Consider the following 17,190-nt stretch of genomic DNA (forward strand, 5'->3'; position numbering starts at 1 on the left):
TAATTCCCAGATACAAGATTCCTTTTTCTGTGATCTTCAGGTGTGTTTGGGAACTCAGCCTATTTAATGTGTTGGGCTGGGTTGACAAGTTCTGAATCTCCGATTTCTGCCTGTTAATTTTTAGTTTCGTCCTGACACTGCCCAAACCCCCTCTAGTTCTTCCATCAAGCCTAGCACAGAGTTACCCGGATCAGAAAACGCAATCATCATGTCGTCTGCAAATGCTATTGCCTTGTGCTCCTTCCCCGCCATTTCGATCCCCTTTATTTGTTCAGTGTCGCGGATCCTCGCTAGAAGTGGTTCTAAATACATAGTGTACAATAAGGGAGACAAAGGGCATCCTTGCTTGGTTCCCCGTCCAATTGTTATCTTGTTAGACAGTGTCCCATTAACTGCTAGCCGAATCGTAGGAGACCTATAGTTTTAATTATTTATTTATTGTGCATTTGTTAGGCACCTATACAGTAAGTCAATTCTGTTTCAAAGCGCCCACAACGCAGCAGGTAGGGAACATGGCAGTGAAAAACAACAAAAAAAATGGAAGATAAAGACAAGCCTACTATGCTTTGTGATGATTCAGAACGTGCAAGTACAGCGAGAAGAGGGGAAGTGGCGTCATGGGGGTAAGTGCTGGAATGTCCTTGCTCGTGGGTGAGCAGCAGATGACGTGCATAGTAAGGTAAGTGCTATGCAGCCTGGGGCCTCATTGGGTAGAAAGTGCAAGTCTACAGGATTGAGGCCGGTGGGTGCCGAGGCAAGTGCTGAGAGGTAGACAGAGGCTGGGGCGATTGGGAATGGGAGGCCAGGTCCCAGAAGGCTACATAAGGGCCCTGGCCACGAATCACAGCGACTGTGAGATTATCAGAGGAGAGATGAAGGAAAGGAGGAAGTGAAGAGGGTAGTTTTGAGGAGCTTCCATAATTTGAGCAAGTCCTGCTCAAGACGGAGGAGGGGAGGATGTTCCATAAGAGGGAGCAAGCTGAAGAAAGTGATCGGCCTCTCCCCCCCGGGTTTAGCGAAAAGCTTTACACACCGAGAGTTGGTACCAGAGGACCGCAGAGTTCTAGATGGAGAGTATTTAGTAAGAGAATGTTGCAGATAGCATGGTCCCGGTCCCCAGACAGCCTTGTGGATGATGCAGAGAGATTTGAAGTTAGTATGTGCCGCAACTGGGAGCCAGGGAAGAGATTTTAGGGCAGGAGAGATGCGGTTCCTGGGGTTAGGGCCAAGGATCAGTCTCACTGCCCTATTCTGGATTAGCTGGTGAGGTCGTAGGTAGATTCAGGAGAAGGCTTTTGCAGTAGTCAAGCCTATAGAGAACAAGGGCTCGGGTATCATTGAGCTTCTGTGGGAAAGTGGTAAAAGGGAGAATTCCTTTGAGAAGGAAGAGTTGAATGTGGGACTTCTTGGAAATGTCCTGAGTGAGAGAGGAAGGAGAGAGAGGAGCCGAAGAGGCTCAGAAGGAGGAGTGGGGGAGAGCCCATACAGGATGGCCAGAGTGAGGGGAAAAAAGAGGGAGCAGGGGTCCCAATGGGAATGATCTCAGTCTTGCTGGCATTGAGGCAGAGATCGTTGAAAGTACACCAGGATCGGATTGCAGATAGGCAGTCAGGGATGATGGAAGGTCAAGAGGGTCAGCCGGGAGTTTGAAAAAGAGTTGTGTGTCATCTGCAGCACACTGGAAGTTGGCAGAGAAGGAGGAAAGGAGGGGTGCTAGCTAAGCAAGGTAAGTGTTGAAGAGCCAAGAGAGAGGCTTGAGCCCTGGGGGACACCACAGGTGGAGAAGGAAGTAGGTGAGAAAGTGCCCAAAATGACCTGGGATGAACGGTCAGTTAGGAAGGAGGTACGCCAGTCCAGTGCTGTTTCAGAGATGCCAAGGTTATCATGGAGCCGTTTTATGCGGATGAAATGGTTAACTGTATCGAAGGCAGAGGAGAGAACGAGTAGGATGAGGACAGCTGGAGAGTTAGAGTGCAGAGATGCGAGCAGTTCTTCAGGGGTGTTCAGAAGAGCCGAACCACATGTGCTTCCTTGTGCAAAATAAAAAGGACCATTCGACTCTATTGAATGCTTTTTCAGCATTGAGGGAAACAGGCATTGCCAGCTTCTAAGTCTTGGTCGTTTTCTCAATCAGATGGCATATTCTGTGAGTATTGACGTGTGTCTGTTCCTTATGTATAAACCCCGATTGATCTCGATGTATTAATATTGGCAACAGCAGCGACAGCCTGCCTGCCAGAATTTTGGTATATAGTTTAGCATCAAGGTTAATCAGCACTATTGGTCTATATGGTCTAGCGGATGAAGGGTCCTTTCACTGCTTAAGCAACAACACCATTTTGGCTTCATTCATAGATGGCGTGATGGAGCCCCTTGATTTAAATGTGTTAAATAGTTTTGTGAGCTGAATGGCTAACATGTTTTGGTACTGTGTATAGAAGCACGGCAGTTAGCCATCCAGGCCCCGGGGCTTGTTCCTTGGCAATGATCTGACTGCCATTTTTACCTCTTGCTCCTGTCTGTCCTTCCCTAGATATTCACTTTCTGCCTCTGAGATTCGTGGTAGTGGGACCCTCACCAGGATCTCTTCCTGCTTGTTGCCCGAGAGTTAATCCGTAGTGTACAAAGACTGATTGTACTCCTGAAATATTTCCCCAATCACCTTGTTTGTTGTCTGTACCTCTCCCATTTTATTTAGCAGTTTTATGATTATTTGAGAATGTACTTTGTCCTTCAATTGTGGCCTTCACACAGTAACAATTCTTAGTGTATAATAGGGCTTTCTCTGCCCGTTTCATGCAGAGTGTTTCTAAGTGGACTTGGGTATGTTTCAAAGCCCTCTGCAGCTTTTTTATTCTGGCCCTTAGATAGTTCTCCTTGTATGTCTCTTAGATCCCCCTCTAATTCCACCTCCCACATCCGCTTTTGTGTATCTCTTGTGCTTTAATGGCTATTAGCTGGACCCTCAGCACCGCATTAAATGCATCCCAAACCGTTTTTGGTGTTTTGTCTGGAGTCTCATTCTCCGCAATAAGATCTATCTAGTCTCTAATTGACTCAACCAAAATCCGATCCTGTAATACTTCTGGTAGGACCTTCCAAATCCAGGTATCTCCCACCCCCTAGGCATTACCCAGTGATAATGACATCGACAACGAGGCATGATCCAATAAGAAGATGGACCCCAATTCAACGCTGTTAACTTTCCCTACCAAGCGAGTAGAGACCCAGACGTGGTCAGTCCTTGAGAGGGTGGAGTGCACATGTGAATAACCCTGCCCCTTTAGTGCTCGCTACACATTGTGGAGGTCCAACATGGTAATTTTCATTTTAAGAGCCTTAGATAGAGCCTTTACTTGTTGTGTTGCCCGTGAGCTTCTGTCTAGCTGGTCGACTCATGCCATGTTGAAATCTCCCACCAGGATTATGTCCCCTCTGTCAAAGCCTTCCAGTCTCAATATCACCACCTCAGAAACCCATCCTGGCCTGTGTTGGGAGCATGCAAGGTGGCTAGGGTATATTTGTACGAGTCTATGATAACATTCAAAAAGTGGGACCTCGCTTCTGGGTCTGAACAAGACCCGAAGACCTGTGCCCCCAACCTGTCATATAGTGCAATGAGCACCCCCACAGTTTTATTCCCCCGCATTTGCCTGATAATGTTGTGAAAACCCCCTGATCCTCAGGTTACCTTTCTCCTGTTTTCCTATGTGGGTTTCCTTATACATAACGATATCTGTTTTTTCTACCCTCAGGAGCCCTTCTAATTTCTTCCTCTTGATGGGGGTATTCAATCCCCGTACATTATATGTCAATACCTTGCGTGCTTTCATCATAACCATGATCCCGGGATGCTCCCAATAGGGAGTCAGAGAGGTCACGGAAGAGTACAGAGGAGGAACAAGGAGAGTCTGAATGGATATTGAGGTCACCGAGGAAGAGGAGTTGAGTGGTAGATGCACAGTGAGTAAAAGCAGTGGCTGCGAACTCTCAAGTGGTTAATAACCACTGAACAGGTTATCATGTCTGTTCTTGCGAGAGAGGGGCGCCCGCTACCTTTATAAAACTATTTGTTAAGGAACCTGGGATTGGTAACCCTAGGTCTCCTGGGGGCAACCAGACGTGGTCTCCCTCTCACTGTGCTTAGAGAGGCATCAGCTTCACCTCACTGATGATCCCCAACAAGGGTGAAACACGTGTATGGGGTTGCTGGTGGTACTCTCGTTCAGATTGGAGTTGCCATTGTATTTCGGTGCTGGACTGCCCCTGGGCAGGACAAAGACTGATATGCAAATGGATATTTCCCATCTGTGAAAGGCACAGTGAGTAAAAGCAGTGGCTGCGAACTCTCAAGTGGTTAATAACCACTGAACAGGTTATCATGTCTGTTCTTGCGAGAGAGGGGCGCCCGCTACCTTTATAAAACTATTTGTTAAGGAACCTGGGATTGGTAACCCTAGGTCTCCTGGGGGCAACCAGACGTGGTCTCCCTCTCACTGTGCTTAGAGAGGCATCAGCTTCACCTCACTGATGATCCCCAACAAGGGTGAAACACGTGTATGGGGTTGCTGGTGGTACTCTCGTTCAGATTGGAGTTGCCATTGTATTTCGGTGCTGGACTGCCCCTGGGCAGGACAAAGACTGATATGCAAATGGATATTTCCCATCTGTGAAAGGCACAGTGAGTAAAAGCAGTGGCTGCGAACTCTCAAGTGGTTAATAACCACTGAACAGGTTATCATGTCTGTTCTTGCGAGAGAGGGGCGCCCGCTACCTTTATAAAACTATTTGTTAAGGAACCTGGGATTGGTAACCCTAGGTCTCCTGGGGGCAACCAGACGTGGTCTCCCTCTCACTGTGCTTAGAGAGGCATCAGCTTCACCTCACTGATGATCCCCAACAAGGGTGAAACACGTGTATGGGGTTGCTGGTGGTACTCTCGTTCAGATTGGAGTTGCCATTGTATTTCGGTGCTGGACTGCCCCTGGGCAGGACAAAGACTGATATGCAAATGGATATTTCCCATCTGTGAAAGGCACAGTGAGTAAAAGCAGTGGCTGCGAACTCTCAAGTGGTTAATAACCACTGAACAGGTTATCATGTCTGTTCTTGCGAGAGAGGGGCGCCCGCTACCTTTATAAAACTATTTGTTAAGGAACCTGGGATTGGTAACCCTAGGTCTCCTGGGGGCAACCAGACGTGGTCTCCCTCTCACTGTGCTTAGAGAGGCATCAGCTTCACCTCACTGATGATCCCCAACAAGGGTGAAACACGTGTATGGGGTTGCTGGTGGTACTCTCGTTCAGATTGGAGTTGCCATTGTATTTCGGTGCTGGACTGCCCCTGGGCAGGACAAAGACTGATATGCAAATGGATATTTCCCATCTGTGAAAGGCACAGTGAGTAAAAGCAGTGGCTGCGAACTCTCAAGTGGTTAATAACCACTGAACAGGTTATCATGTCTGTTCTTGCGAGAGAGGGGCGCCCGCTACCTTTATAAAACTATTTGTTAAGGAACCTGGGATTGGTAACCCTAGGTCTCCTGGGGGCAACCAGACGTGGTCTCCCTCTCACTGTGCTTAGAGAGGCATCAGCTTCACCTCACTGATGATCCCCAACAAGGGTGAAACACGTGTATGGGGTTGCTGGTGGTACTCTCGTTCAGATTGGAGTTGCCATTGTATTTCGGTGCTGGACTGCCCCTGGGCAGGACAAAGACTGATATGCAAATGGATATTTCCCATCTGTGAAAGGCACAGTGAGTAAAATCAGTGGCTGCGAACTCTCAAGTGGTTAATAACCACTGAACAGGTTATCATGTCTGTTCTTGCGAGAGAGGGGCGCCCGCTACCTTTATAAAACTATTTGTTAAGGAACCTGGGATTGGTAACCCTAGGTCTCCTGGGGGCAACCAGACGTGGTCTCCCTCTCACTGTGCTTAGAGAGGCATCAGCTTCACCTCACTGATGATCCCCAACAAGGGTGAAACACGTGTATGGGGTTGCTGGTGGTACTCTCGTTCAGATTGGAGTTGCCATTGTATTTCGGTGCTGGACTGCCCCTGGGCAGGACAAAGACTGATATGCAAATGGATATTTCCCATCTGTGAAAGGCACAGTGAGTAAAAGCAGTGGCTGCGAACTCTCAAGTGGTTAATAACCACTGAACAGGTTATCATGTCTGTTCTTGCGAGAGAGGGGCGCCCGCTACCTTTATAAAACTATTTGTTAAGGAACCTGGGATTGGTAACCCTAGGTCTCCTGGGGGCAACCAGACGTGGTCTCCCTCTCACTGTGCTTAGAGAGGCATCAGCTTCACCTCACTGATGATCCCCAACAAGGGTGAAACACGTGTATGGGGTTGCTGGTGGTACTCTCGTTCAGATTGGAGTTGCCATTGTATTTCGGTGCTGGACTGCCCCTGGGCAGGACAAAGACTGATATGCAAATGGATATTTCCCATCTGTGAAAGGCACAGTGAGTAAAAGCAGTGGCTGCGAACTCTCAAGTGGTTAATAACCACTGAACAGGTTATCATGTCTGTTCTTGCGAGAGAGGGGCGCCCGCTACCTTTATAAAACTATTTGTTAAGGAACCTGGGATTGGTAACCCTAGGTCTCCTGGGGGCAACCAGACGTGGTCTCCCTCTCACTGTGCTTAGAGAGGCATCAGCTTCACCTCACTGATGATCCCCAACAAGGGTGAAACACGTGTATGGGGTTGCTGGTGGTACTCTCGTTCAGATTGGAGTTGCCATTGTATTTCGGTGCTGGACTGCCCCTGGGCAGGACAAAGACTGATATGCAAATGGATATTTCCCATCTGTGAAAGGCACAGTGAGTAAAAGCAGTGACTGCGAACTCTCAAGTGGTTAATAACCACTGAACAGGTTATCATGTCTGTTCTTGCGAGAGAGGGGCGCCCGCTACCTTTATAAAACTACATTCTAGGACATCCATCCCATGACGTCTGTGTCAGTTGAGGCTTTCGCTGCCACCTTCTCTCCCCCACCCTCCACCTCTGGCTGTTTCACATCCTGAAACAGTCCTGTCTCTGCTCTACTCTTCAATTTCTGATACTATTGATGCTCTTGCCCATGTCATGAGGATCCGTTTGAAGTCCAAAGCCAAGTGCAATTCCTGGTATGTCTCCAACCTAGCTACACTTAAACGTAAGTGTAGGGCAGCTGAGAGAAAATGGAGGGCTTCTTGTTCATCCTCTGACAAACTGGCATGTCGCCTGCTCCAAAGGCAATACCGACTATCTGTCCTCTCCAAGAAGAGAGTCCACATTTAAGCTCGTGTCTCTGCGGCATCTAACAACTCGGCCGAAGTTGACCAACCCTGCTGCAGTCTCTACCCCTTCTGTTGCCTGCCTGGCTCTTTGCAATGCCCTTGCCTCTCACTTTATCTCAAAAGCCCAGGACATCCTGTACGCCCTCTCCACCTCTCCCCCTCCCCTCCCCTCTCCGTCTGTGCTTGCTGACCCTCCTTCAGCAACCCCCCACCCTCCTTCTCGTCCTTTCCTCTTTTCTCCCCTGATGAGGTCGCTAGACAAGTCCGATCTATGAAATCCTCGTCAAAACAGGTTCATCCCTGTTCCTCTAAAACCATCAAGGGCCACATTGACACCTTCGCTCCGGCCTTTGCAGATTTTTGCAACCACTCCTTTGCCTCAGGATCCTTCCCCTCCCCTCTGAAGCACTCCTTTGTGCATCCTCTTCTCAAGAAATCCACCGCCGATCCTTCATGTCCGGCGAACTATTGCCCAATTTCCATTACTCCCTTTCTGAGCAAACTCCTGGAAAAGCTGGCCATCTCTCAGCTTAACCTTCATTCCAATTGTGTTGGCTGTCTCCATGACCACCAGTCTGGCTTCAGAGCTGCCAGAAGCACGGAAACTGCTCTCCTGAACATCCGTGAAGATCTGCTCTCCAACCTTGACTCTAACAGTCCCCCTGTCCTCATCCTCCTCGATCTCTCTTCTGCTTTCGACGCGATCAACCATACCATCCTGCTCAACCATCTCTGTGATAACCTGGGTATCACTGATCAGGCTCTGGCCTGGCTGACCTCTTTCCTCTTTGATCGACCCTCCCAGGTCGAACTTGGTTCCTTCCTATCATCTATCTTCCTTTCTACCTGTGGTGTTCCCCAGGGGTCTAATCTCTCGCCCTGGCTTTTAAACCAATACGTGGCAACTCTCGCCCACTGCATTGCCATTTTCTGCTCAAATTTCCAGTGGTACGCTGATGACACTCAAATCATTTTCAGGCTGCCCTCGGCCACCTCCTCTCCCTCTCTCATCTCTGATTGCCTAACTGCCAGCAAGACAGAGATCCTTCTCATTGGCACACCTTCACCATCCTTTCCCCTCACTCTCTGGCCGGCCTCCCTTGGCCCTCCTCCTACCACCACCTGCGAGGCTAAGAACCTCAGGGTCATCTTTGACTCCATATGTTCCTTCTCCGCCCACATCTCTGATGTCTCTAAAAAGTCAAACTTCCTACTGCACCTCCTCAGAGGTACTCTGCCTTTCCTCTCCTTCCCCCAGAAGCTCATGGTCTCCAATGCTCTGGTTCTCTCTAGGTTGGACTATTGTAACAGCCTCTTTCTAAATCTACCTGCCTCTACTCTCCGCCCTCTGCAACTAATCCAGAACAGGACTGCGAGACTTGTCCTTGGCCTCAAGCCCTGGGATCGTATCTCTCCAGCTCTAAAGTCTCTCCATTGGCTCCCAGTGGATGCAAGGCTTACATTCAAAACCCTCTGCATTGTCCACAAGGCTTTCTGGGGCCTGGGTCCAAAATACCTTCAGCTATCCCTCTGCAAATACCTCCCCACTCGAGCTCTTCGCTCCTCTACCTCTAACTCCCTCTGGGTCAGTCGTTTTTCAAAGAAACGAGCTGGGGGTAGATCTCTGTCTTCGTCTGGGGCCTCCCTCTGGAACAGCCTCCCTGCCACTCTAAAACCTGTGGAGAACCATCTCTGGTTCCCGGAAGCACCTCAAGACCTTCCTCTTTGCTTCTGCCTTCGCTCCCCCTCTCCCCTGCTGATCTGTTCTCTCTTGGCACCGTGCACCTGGCCACCCTCTGTCCTTTGGGCCCAGGTACCTACTCACCCTACCACCCTAATGCACTGCCTGCGGGCCATCCCTTGCACTGGTGTCTGTATCGGTACCCATACAGCGCCCCCTTTTTTCTTCCTGCACCTATCAGACTTACCCTGTCTGCTGCCTTAAATCCAGCACTTGCCAATTGCTGGCTGCACTACCACTGTTTGTTGCCTTTATTATTTATTTATTTATTTATTATTTATTTCTCTGTTTCTCCTTTGCTCCGCACACTCCACTTCTCCCCTCTTCCATGCACTTTTATCCCTCCCCCTCTCCCATGCACTTGCGCATTCTCAATGTCAATGGGCCTAATAAGATCGTTGTTTTGTTCTCCCCGTTACCCCTCCCTTGCCTTGTCATGCTCTGAAACACTTGTGTACGAGCAAGATAGAAATAAAATAGCAATATCAATATTAGCAAAAACTCCAAGAGGTGTACAGATCGCCCTCTCCAAACTCGAAACATATATGGCAACAAACCAGCTGAAAATAAATGCCCAAAAAACAAAAGTTATGTCCCTTTCCCGACAAACTGCGAGAAAACAGAATGCTCAAGCATTCTTCCTTCAAAATCAAAAACTTGTGCAAGTCAAAACAAAGAAAGACTGGGTGCAGCAGCTAAAATCAAAGGCACTCTCACTAGCTCGACAAGGGCGAATACTACATCATAAATATGGGAAATTCTCAGTACAACCATTGATCACGTTTTACAGCAGAAGGCTGCAGCTATTCTCACCTATGGCAGAGAAACTTTGATTGACATGGATCACACAATATGGAAACAACTCGAGGGGAGGACAGCATTATCTCTCCCTACATCCCTCCCGATGCCACGCCTACGTTTTGGGCTGGCTTTCCAGTCTCTTGAATCGATCATCACGTGGAAACAGCTTGACCTACACAGGAAAATAATCACAGAGAAGCACATGCCAGCGCTAGAAATCCTCCGTAACAAAACCACCACTACCAACACTACAACTCTAGTCGCATGGAAAAGATATGTGTAAAGCAAAAGAATAGCAGCTGAGATCTCAATGGAAATGTTACTGCAACGTCCTCAAAAAGCAAAAAAGAAAATCGCTCTCAATGACTATCAGGACGATAGAACTGAAATCTCACTATCAGCTGATTCTACATTGTGAATCTGACAGGAGGCCTCTAAACACTCTTCCAAACTACTTAAAGATCTTTCCAGTACGGCAAATTAGAGACACCTTCATGCTACTACGATTGAACCTACTGCCAACACGATAAATCCTGGCAAAAAGAAGATTGATTGCGAATGATCTGCGGCATTGCCGCTTTTGCACACAAGGCGACACAATTGAAACAATACATCATATAATAATGACTTGCCCAGCCTTGTCAGAAAAGAGAAGCCTCTTTAGAGACATGTATATTAAATCATCAATACAAATAGACCCGCCAGAGAGATGGGCTGAAATTCTGCTGGGCGATGACAAAACATGAGTCTTCACCATTGTCCAACATCATAGAAGACCCGGAAAAAGCCTGCTGTCAACTGCAAACATCTTAACAGAATATGCAGAACAGCGAACCACGAACATATCAGTCTACTTACTTATATCCCAGCAAGACACCCCAAACAGAGCATTGATGATGAGATCGATAGATGAAAGGTTTATGAAAAAAAAAACATACCATCTAAAAAAGAAATAAAAAAAAATAAAAAATCTCTTTTGGGTAAACTTCAAGACCACTGTTTTCATCTGTTCGCAATCTTTGGTGTTAGTTTAAGAAACTTTGTTTAAGTATTCATTATCAAAACATTCTTTAATTCATAGTAAAAACTTATTCTGCAGCCCTTTCTGTATGTGTCCTCATTTCACTGAGGTGCACAACCACTGTAGCATCATTCTCGGGTATAATGGAAAGTTTAAGGGTTTGGAGACTTTCGACAACATGTTTCTTATAACACAGCAAATACGCGACTACTCCGTTACTTGGTATCTTATAAATAATTGAAAGTTGCATTGAGGATGCAGAGACTTTTTACAATGTATCTCTTGTAAATCATACTAATATGTGACCACTCCGCTACTTTGTATTTCAGGATTTCACAGTTCAACAATGGAATAGCCTCAGGGAAAGCTTGCGGTCAGATTTATATTGGGGATTGACTTTCAGTACACTCACCAGGCTCCCTTGTAGGCTTCTTCAGATCTTGCTCGCCAACAATCCGGCTTCTGGCAATCAGCGGTTTCTCTCCTTCCCTATGACACTTCCGCACCTCGGCAGTGCTGCAGGAGAACGAGCAATCACTGAATTTATAAAGGGGACGGCTCCTTCTCTTGCCGCCCTTCTCCCTCGGGCACCAGCTCCACAGAGATCCTGTTTCTCCTTTGCCAAACCCTCTGGGACTTTCAACATTCACAGTCCTCGGTCTCTGAGCTTCTTGCAGGCTGCCCCCTTAAGCATCTGGACACCAACTCCAGGCTCTCTCCAGATTCAGGTATCCCTGTTGCTCTCTGTCTTGTTTTTCCCCTCTTCCTTTTATACACCTGTAACCCACATAGAGGTTGCAGGTGTGCTTTCTTGATTAGCCCTTCCTGATCCTGATTAAGGACCTATGCCTGACCTTCACACCTTGCAGGCATCTTCTTCGTCCCAGTACCAAAGTGGTGAAAGTGTGGGGTGTTCTTTACTCTCCGTTGTCACTTCCTCATCCCAGTACTGTCGAGTGTTCCAAGAGCTGACTTGCAATAACCTATAAAGGTTGTGGGAGGGTTAGGTTGGTTGTTACTAGGGAAAGGGGATTCCATGTCTCACCTAAGGACACCCCACTCCCAGTCCTTTGCCTCCTCCTTCTAGTATGTCTGGGTTGATAATATCTCCTGTCATTTTCTTGTTCAGTGCGACACGTGAAACAATATCCCATAAACGCATCTAGGATAGGTGTTCCTTTCTGAAAGGAAAATGTGAAATACTGCGCCTCGCCTGAGCATATCCCACTTCCAATTCCTAGGACCCTCTGCTGCTTCTCCACCCCCAGAATCAGGATCCAAAAGTGATGGCCTTCACGTGGCCACTTGCACAGAGGATCCAAGGGGAGTAGGAGTGAGAATACCCTCAGGTTTCTCACATATCCTTTACCAATCGCGGTTGGACCAGGGCGCTTGCCCTTGACCTCTCTGGGCTTGCATTGGGGATTAATCAGGGGAACTGTCCAAAACACCCTGCATACCGCTTAGACTTTTTACTTTCAGCTGAGGTATTAGGTTTTTTTCCAAAAAACAATATTCTCTTCACCACTCATTCTTTTCTTAATCCTGGGGAACTGTAGTTTCTTTGAAGGAAAAAATTCAGTTTCAATAGCTTTCATTTTTATCTGTCCTATCTGGGAAACCTATTGATCAAACTGGGTTAACTCTGTTCCCAGAAAGAATTGGGTTTTTAAATCTGGAATTACGGACACTATCATATATACTTCTTTACTCAGGGTGGTAAAGGGTATTTCAACTTGTGGGTAGGTTTCAATATGTCCTTGCACACAGCCCACTCTTTGCTCACCCTCTTCCCTCCATTTACATGGAGCAGTTCTGCTCCTAAGGCACATTTCCTACTCCCACTATTTAATTGGGCCCACAGGGTTTTCCCTTCCAAGATGGCAGGAACTCGATAGGAGGTTTTATATCTTGTATATAGGAATTTATCAGGTGGTTTCCTGCTTCCCTTCTTTTTATAGTGTCTTCATTTCTGGTTGGTTTCCATTATACTAAATTGAGTGTATTATACATCATCTGATGGTTCAATTATGTTATCTCTTTGAATTTGGGTGGATGGTCATACTGATAGTGAATGGTAAATTTCGATGTCATTCAATGTATAGTGTCTTGCAACATGTCCATACCCCTTACAGGACTAACACTGTTTGTAGGGGTCGAGAAGTGGTTCCTTACTATAGGATACCTTTTCCCCTTTTCCTCTTCTCTTAGGGACTTGCCCTTCCGTTCTATCGTTGTTGTGATCAGGGGAAGATGGATAGACATTAGTCCTGTCGGGGTAGATACAGGGCTAGATGATGGTTCAGTCGCACTGCCTGGAGTAAGTCTAGATACCTTCCCCTGGGTGCTTTCTCTCACTATCCTATGGGCAAAATGTTACCCCAGGTTTTCGTACCTTAAACTGCCCACCAATTGGCCCTGCTTAATTTCTATGGGGGTCGTCGGTAACATTAAAAAAAACACGCTTCAATTAATCTCCCCAGGAGAGAACAAGAGATTTCCTTAATTCTCTCTCTTCCGGGTTAGCATATACAAACCTATGCCTGGAGGAAAGCTTAATTGTAACTCTAGAGAGATTATTACTTTGTCTCTTCCTGGCACTCGATAATCGTGTGGGCAAAATATATCAAAATCATTTTCCTCTACAGTTTCCCTAATGGAGAGGATGGCTTGGGAGTTCATAAACTTACATTTTACCCCTAAAGAATGGTTGACATACTTGGGAAGGTTAAAGCTTCACCCCGAAACATCACTTTGTTAGTTGAAGTCACGTGTTATTGTTTTCATTTGCTATCTGAGCCCTTAGGTTTACACTTTCTGAATCAAAGGGTTTAAGTTTTTTAATATATTGGAATCTTGATGGAGTCGATGTAGGCAAGGTTGGTGGGTTAGGTTGTGTCCTGTTTCTCTGTTTATTGTTTTCTTTAATTGGTCTAGTCAGATGCTCATAGCAACTGTGTGTGGGTGGATTCTTCATGAGGTCTCTGGATGTGAATGTCGTTTGGGGTCTTCTGACGTGTTGAAGTTGGATACCTCTAGTGTGTTCATTTGGCTGGTTTAAAGGTGGTGCTAAGCCGCTGTCGTCATTGTACTTCTAATTTCTTAATTTCTGATTCTAGTGACCTTAGGCTTAATTTCAAATACATTGGTGTGGGAAAAAAGCAGTGGCAACGCAGTGGTGACTCTGTTACCGCTGTATTACTGCTGAATTACAGCACTGCCCTACTACAACCCTACTACAACTTTGGTGGTAAGGTGGAGGATTTTTCAGCAGCAAAATGCTGGAGGTAAATCCTCCACCTTGCTGCCAAAAAAACGACAGAATCAATAGAATTACCATTGGTTATTCCGCTGAAATCCCCATGGACTCATGGAATCCTCTATGGACTCAACAAAAACGGTGACTTCCACCACTTGCAATCCTGAAGTAAATCCACAGGACCAAGTGGCGGTAATGATAATTCTGTTTAATAGTATTTTGGCACTTTTACCACCGAAATACTGCCAAACTTGTAATGAGGCCTTTTTGTAATATCTGGGCATTGTGATGAATCTGATGGCGCCATCACTCCTTTTCCTTTGGTAGCCTCTCCCCATGTGACCAGGGGACGGCATCTGCCACATGGGGGGAGGTGACCCTCAAGGGGATAACATGGCATCATTGGATGAAGGCGCGTACCCTTTTTCCCCTTTAGGGATTTTCCGTCTGTATCCCAAGCTTTTATGGTTTTATGGTATAAAGGTTTCCTCCCACAGCCCACACAACCTGATAGAGTACTCTTCCAGTTTCATTTAGAAAGAAAACCTAGAAAAGGCCAACATTTCCACATATATACGAATTCTGAGACATGGTGGCTGCAGGGAGCAATGCAGGTCCATGATGCCAAGAACTACAGAACGCAGTGCCGGGAGATTTAAAAGCTGGAGCCTGAATGAACACAGTGAGGGCTACCTGGGGAAGCCCGTCCACTCGAGGTCGATCGAGGGACTGCTTAGCTGCTGTGGAGGAGTCCGTGGAACCAGCTGGCTCAAGACAGAATAAGGAAGGCTGCAGCAATTGGTTTGCCGCGCTGAGACCGTACCAAAGGAAGAAGGCAAGTATGGTCAGCAGCGGTGGGAACCCGATAACATTGCCTTAGCCATAGGAACACGGAGAGAGACTCAATCAACAGGCGGGAGCCGGGAAGGACATGGAAGTGGGCAAGTGGGGACTGTGGAACCACAAACTGGAGGCAGAGCACTGACACGCCACTCCCTACTTACCGTGAGGGAACTGAAGAGCTCTTCAGAAAGCCGGTGAGTCCTGGAGAGATAGAATGTGACACCGGGGCGCTTCAGCAATGATACTGAAGAATGCTAAATAATTGTACATGGAATGAAAGAAAATCATATTGGGAGGCAATGTCCAAGAGAGGTCAAGGGGGGGGGCTCAGAAAACCCACCACCTTGTGAACTTTTTCAAAACCATAACAGTTACAAGTCTAGGACCCGTGTAGAAGGGGAGCAAAGCCAGGGAGGGGTTAAGGGGAGAGAAAGATTAATTTTTGCAAAACCACAAGTCTGCAAGTGTGTGTAAAGTGAACGACGTTGATAGCCCTGGCAGGAGAATACCAGGCAAACCCAAGTCTGCAAGTGTGTTTAAAGTGAAGCACGTTAAAAGCCCTGGCAGAAGAGTAAACCAGGCCAAAGGTGAAGTTTGCAATTGTAGAGAAAGACCACCCAAAGAAGTCCTGGCACAGAAATATGCCAGGTAAACCCAAGACAGTGAATGAAGTGAATTAAAGTGGAAAAGAACCTGACAGGTGAGTACACCAGGTATCCTTTATAGTTCACAAATATATCTAAAACTATTTTGTAATACAAAGTGTTTTGCTATTAACCAAGAAACCTCCAAGGATGTTTTGTGCCTTTTGGAGTCATGAGAAATCTTGAACAGCAACCTGGGAAAGGGTGCCATCGAACTGTGAACCTTATGCATTGGGTACTTTTGTGTTGGGGTGCATTTATATTTCTTTTGAACTTGAACATTTGTGCACCTTTCAAGACTAGAGACATTACCCCTATGCACATTAGAGGTACTTTAGAATGTGAGGGCAAGGATAGGATTTCGGACATATGACAGTTTTTATTTGTACATTTTTGTTGGGGGTTTGGACATCTTGACCTTGGACATACCCTTAGTTTTAGTTGTGGTAGGGAAATACCTTTTAGAAGTAGGGACAGTGAGGCATTTTCCAACCCCTTATCCTTTAATAGAAGTATGTAACCACAAATCTGGCTTATCTGTGTCCGTGTCTCATTCCTGGCTCCTCATAGCATGTTGTTTCAGACTTAGAAAACTGCAGGATTTGATGGTGCAATTCTAGTCAGGATAGGGCAGTTATAGTAAGGAAGAAGGTAAGGAAGTAAATGCAGTGATGCTTACCGTTATGTTCCTTTTTATGGGACATAGGCTGTGAACAGTTTAATTAGCGCACTAGTCTTTGAGTTGATCACTGTGATACATTCAGGAGTTTCAATTAATGGCAGCCGTCCCGGGTTAAGACTGTTGTTTCCCCTATTTGATTGATCTAGCTATGACATGGAATAAATAGTAGCACAATGATTGGAACACTTAATTCAACTGGTTGTGCTGTGAATTCACTGTGAGCAGAGTGGGCCATAACAAGTATGCAATGTATTTGTTAGGGAGAATTCTCCAAAATGGCTAATTTCCCTTACCTACTGAGTCCCTCAGCAGCTTTGCTGGATTTCTAGGATTTATTTTTTTCACTTGGTAAGATTGTGAGCCTTTTATTCCACTCTTAAATTTGTTTTGCTGTGTGTTTTACCTTTTTTTGTGATCTTGGGCTATGGAGCCTCACCTACTCCATAGGCATCATCTTTTTAATGTGTGTTACACAGCACCTTCAGTGCAGTGACACAGGGTTGTCTTTCAGACTTCCCACTGAATCCATTTTTCTGGGACTGACTACTGTCCCCCAGAAACATGTAAAGTTACCATTAACTTTATGTAGTATCTTTAAACCACAGACCCAGTACACCCTAACTTCCATGGAATATTGGAAAGGGTTCATTCTTATCCCTTTTTGTCTGTTTCTCTTGGAGCACCGTTTTGCTCCCTTTCCATTAAGACTTGGCTGGTGGCAGTGGTAACTACCCTAGTTTTCCTACCGCGGTTATCTTAAATAACCATGGTATTGTTTTAGGCTATCTTGGTAGCCTCGAACTTAAACCCGCTTCACCATATTGATTTTAATATTGTTCCGGCTGGGTTTAGTCACCATTTCTTTTTGGAAAAGTCTTTCCCGTGTTCGTCTCTACGTGCCAAAC

At 46.4% G+C, this 17,190-nt stretch overlaps 1 protein-coding gene across 3 annotated transcripts in view; it reads left to right on the forward strand.

The window, feature by feature from the left end:
- CFAP46 (cilia and flagella associated protein 46) overlaps positions 1 to 17,190 on the forward strand; it is a 2,698,259-nt gene that overhangs the window by 2,208,741 nt on the left and 472,328 nt on the right. The gene's annotated exons all lie outside the window — the stretch shown is intronic.

Source organism: Ambystoma mexicanum, chromosome 8 (genome assembly GCF_040938575.1).
Source record: "Ambystoma mexicanum isolate Mex_15411 chromosome 8, UKY_AmexF1_1, whole genome shotgun sequence".
Lineage (NCBI taxonomy): Eukaryota > Metazoa > Chordata > Amphibia > Caudata > Ambystomatidae > Ambystoma > Ambystoma mexicanum.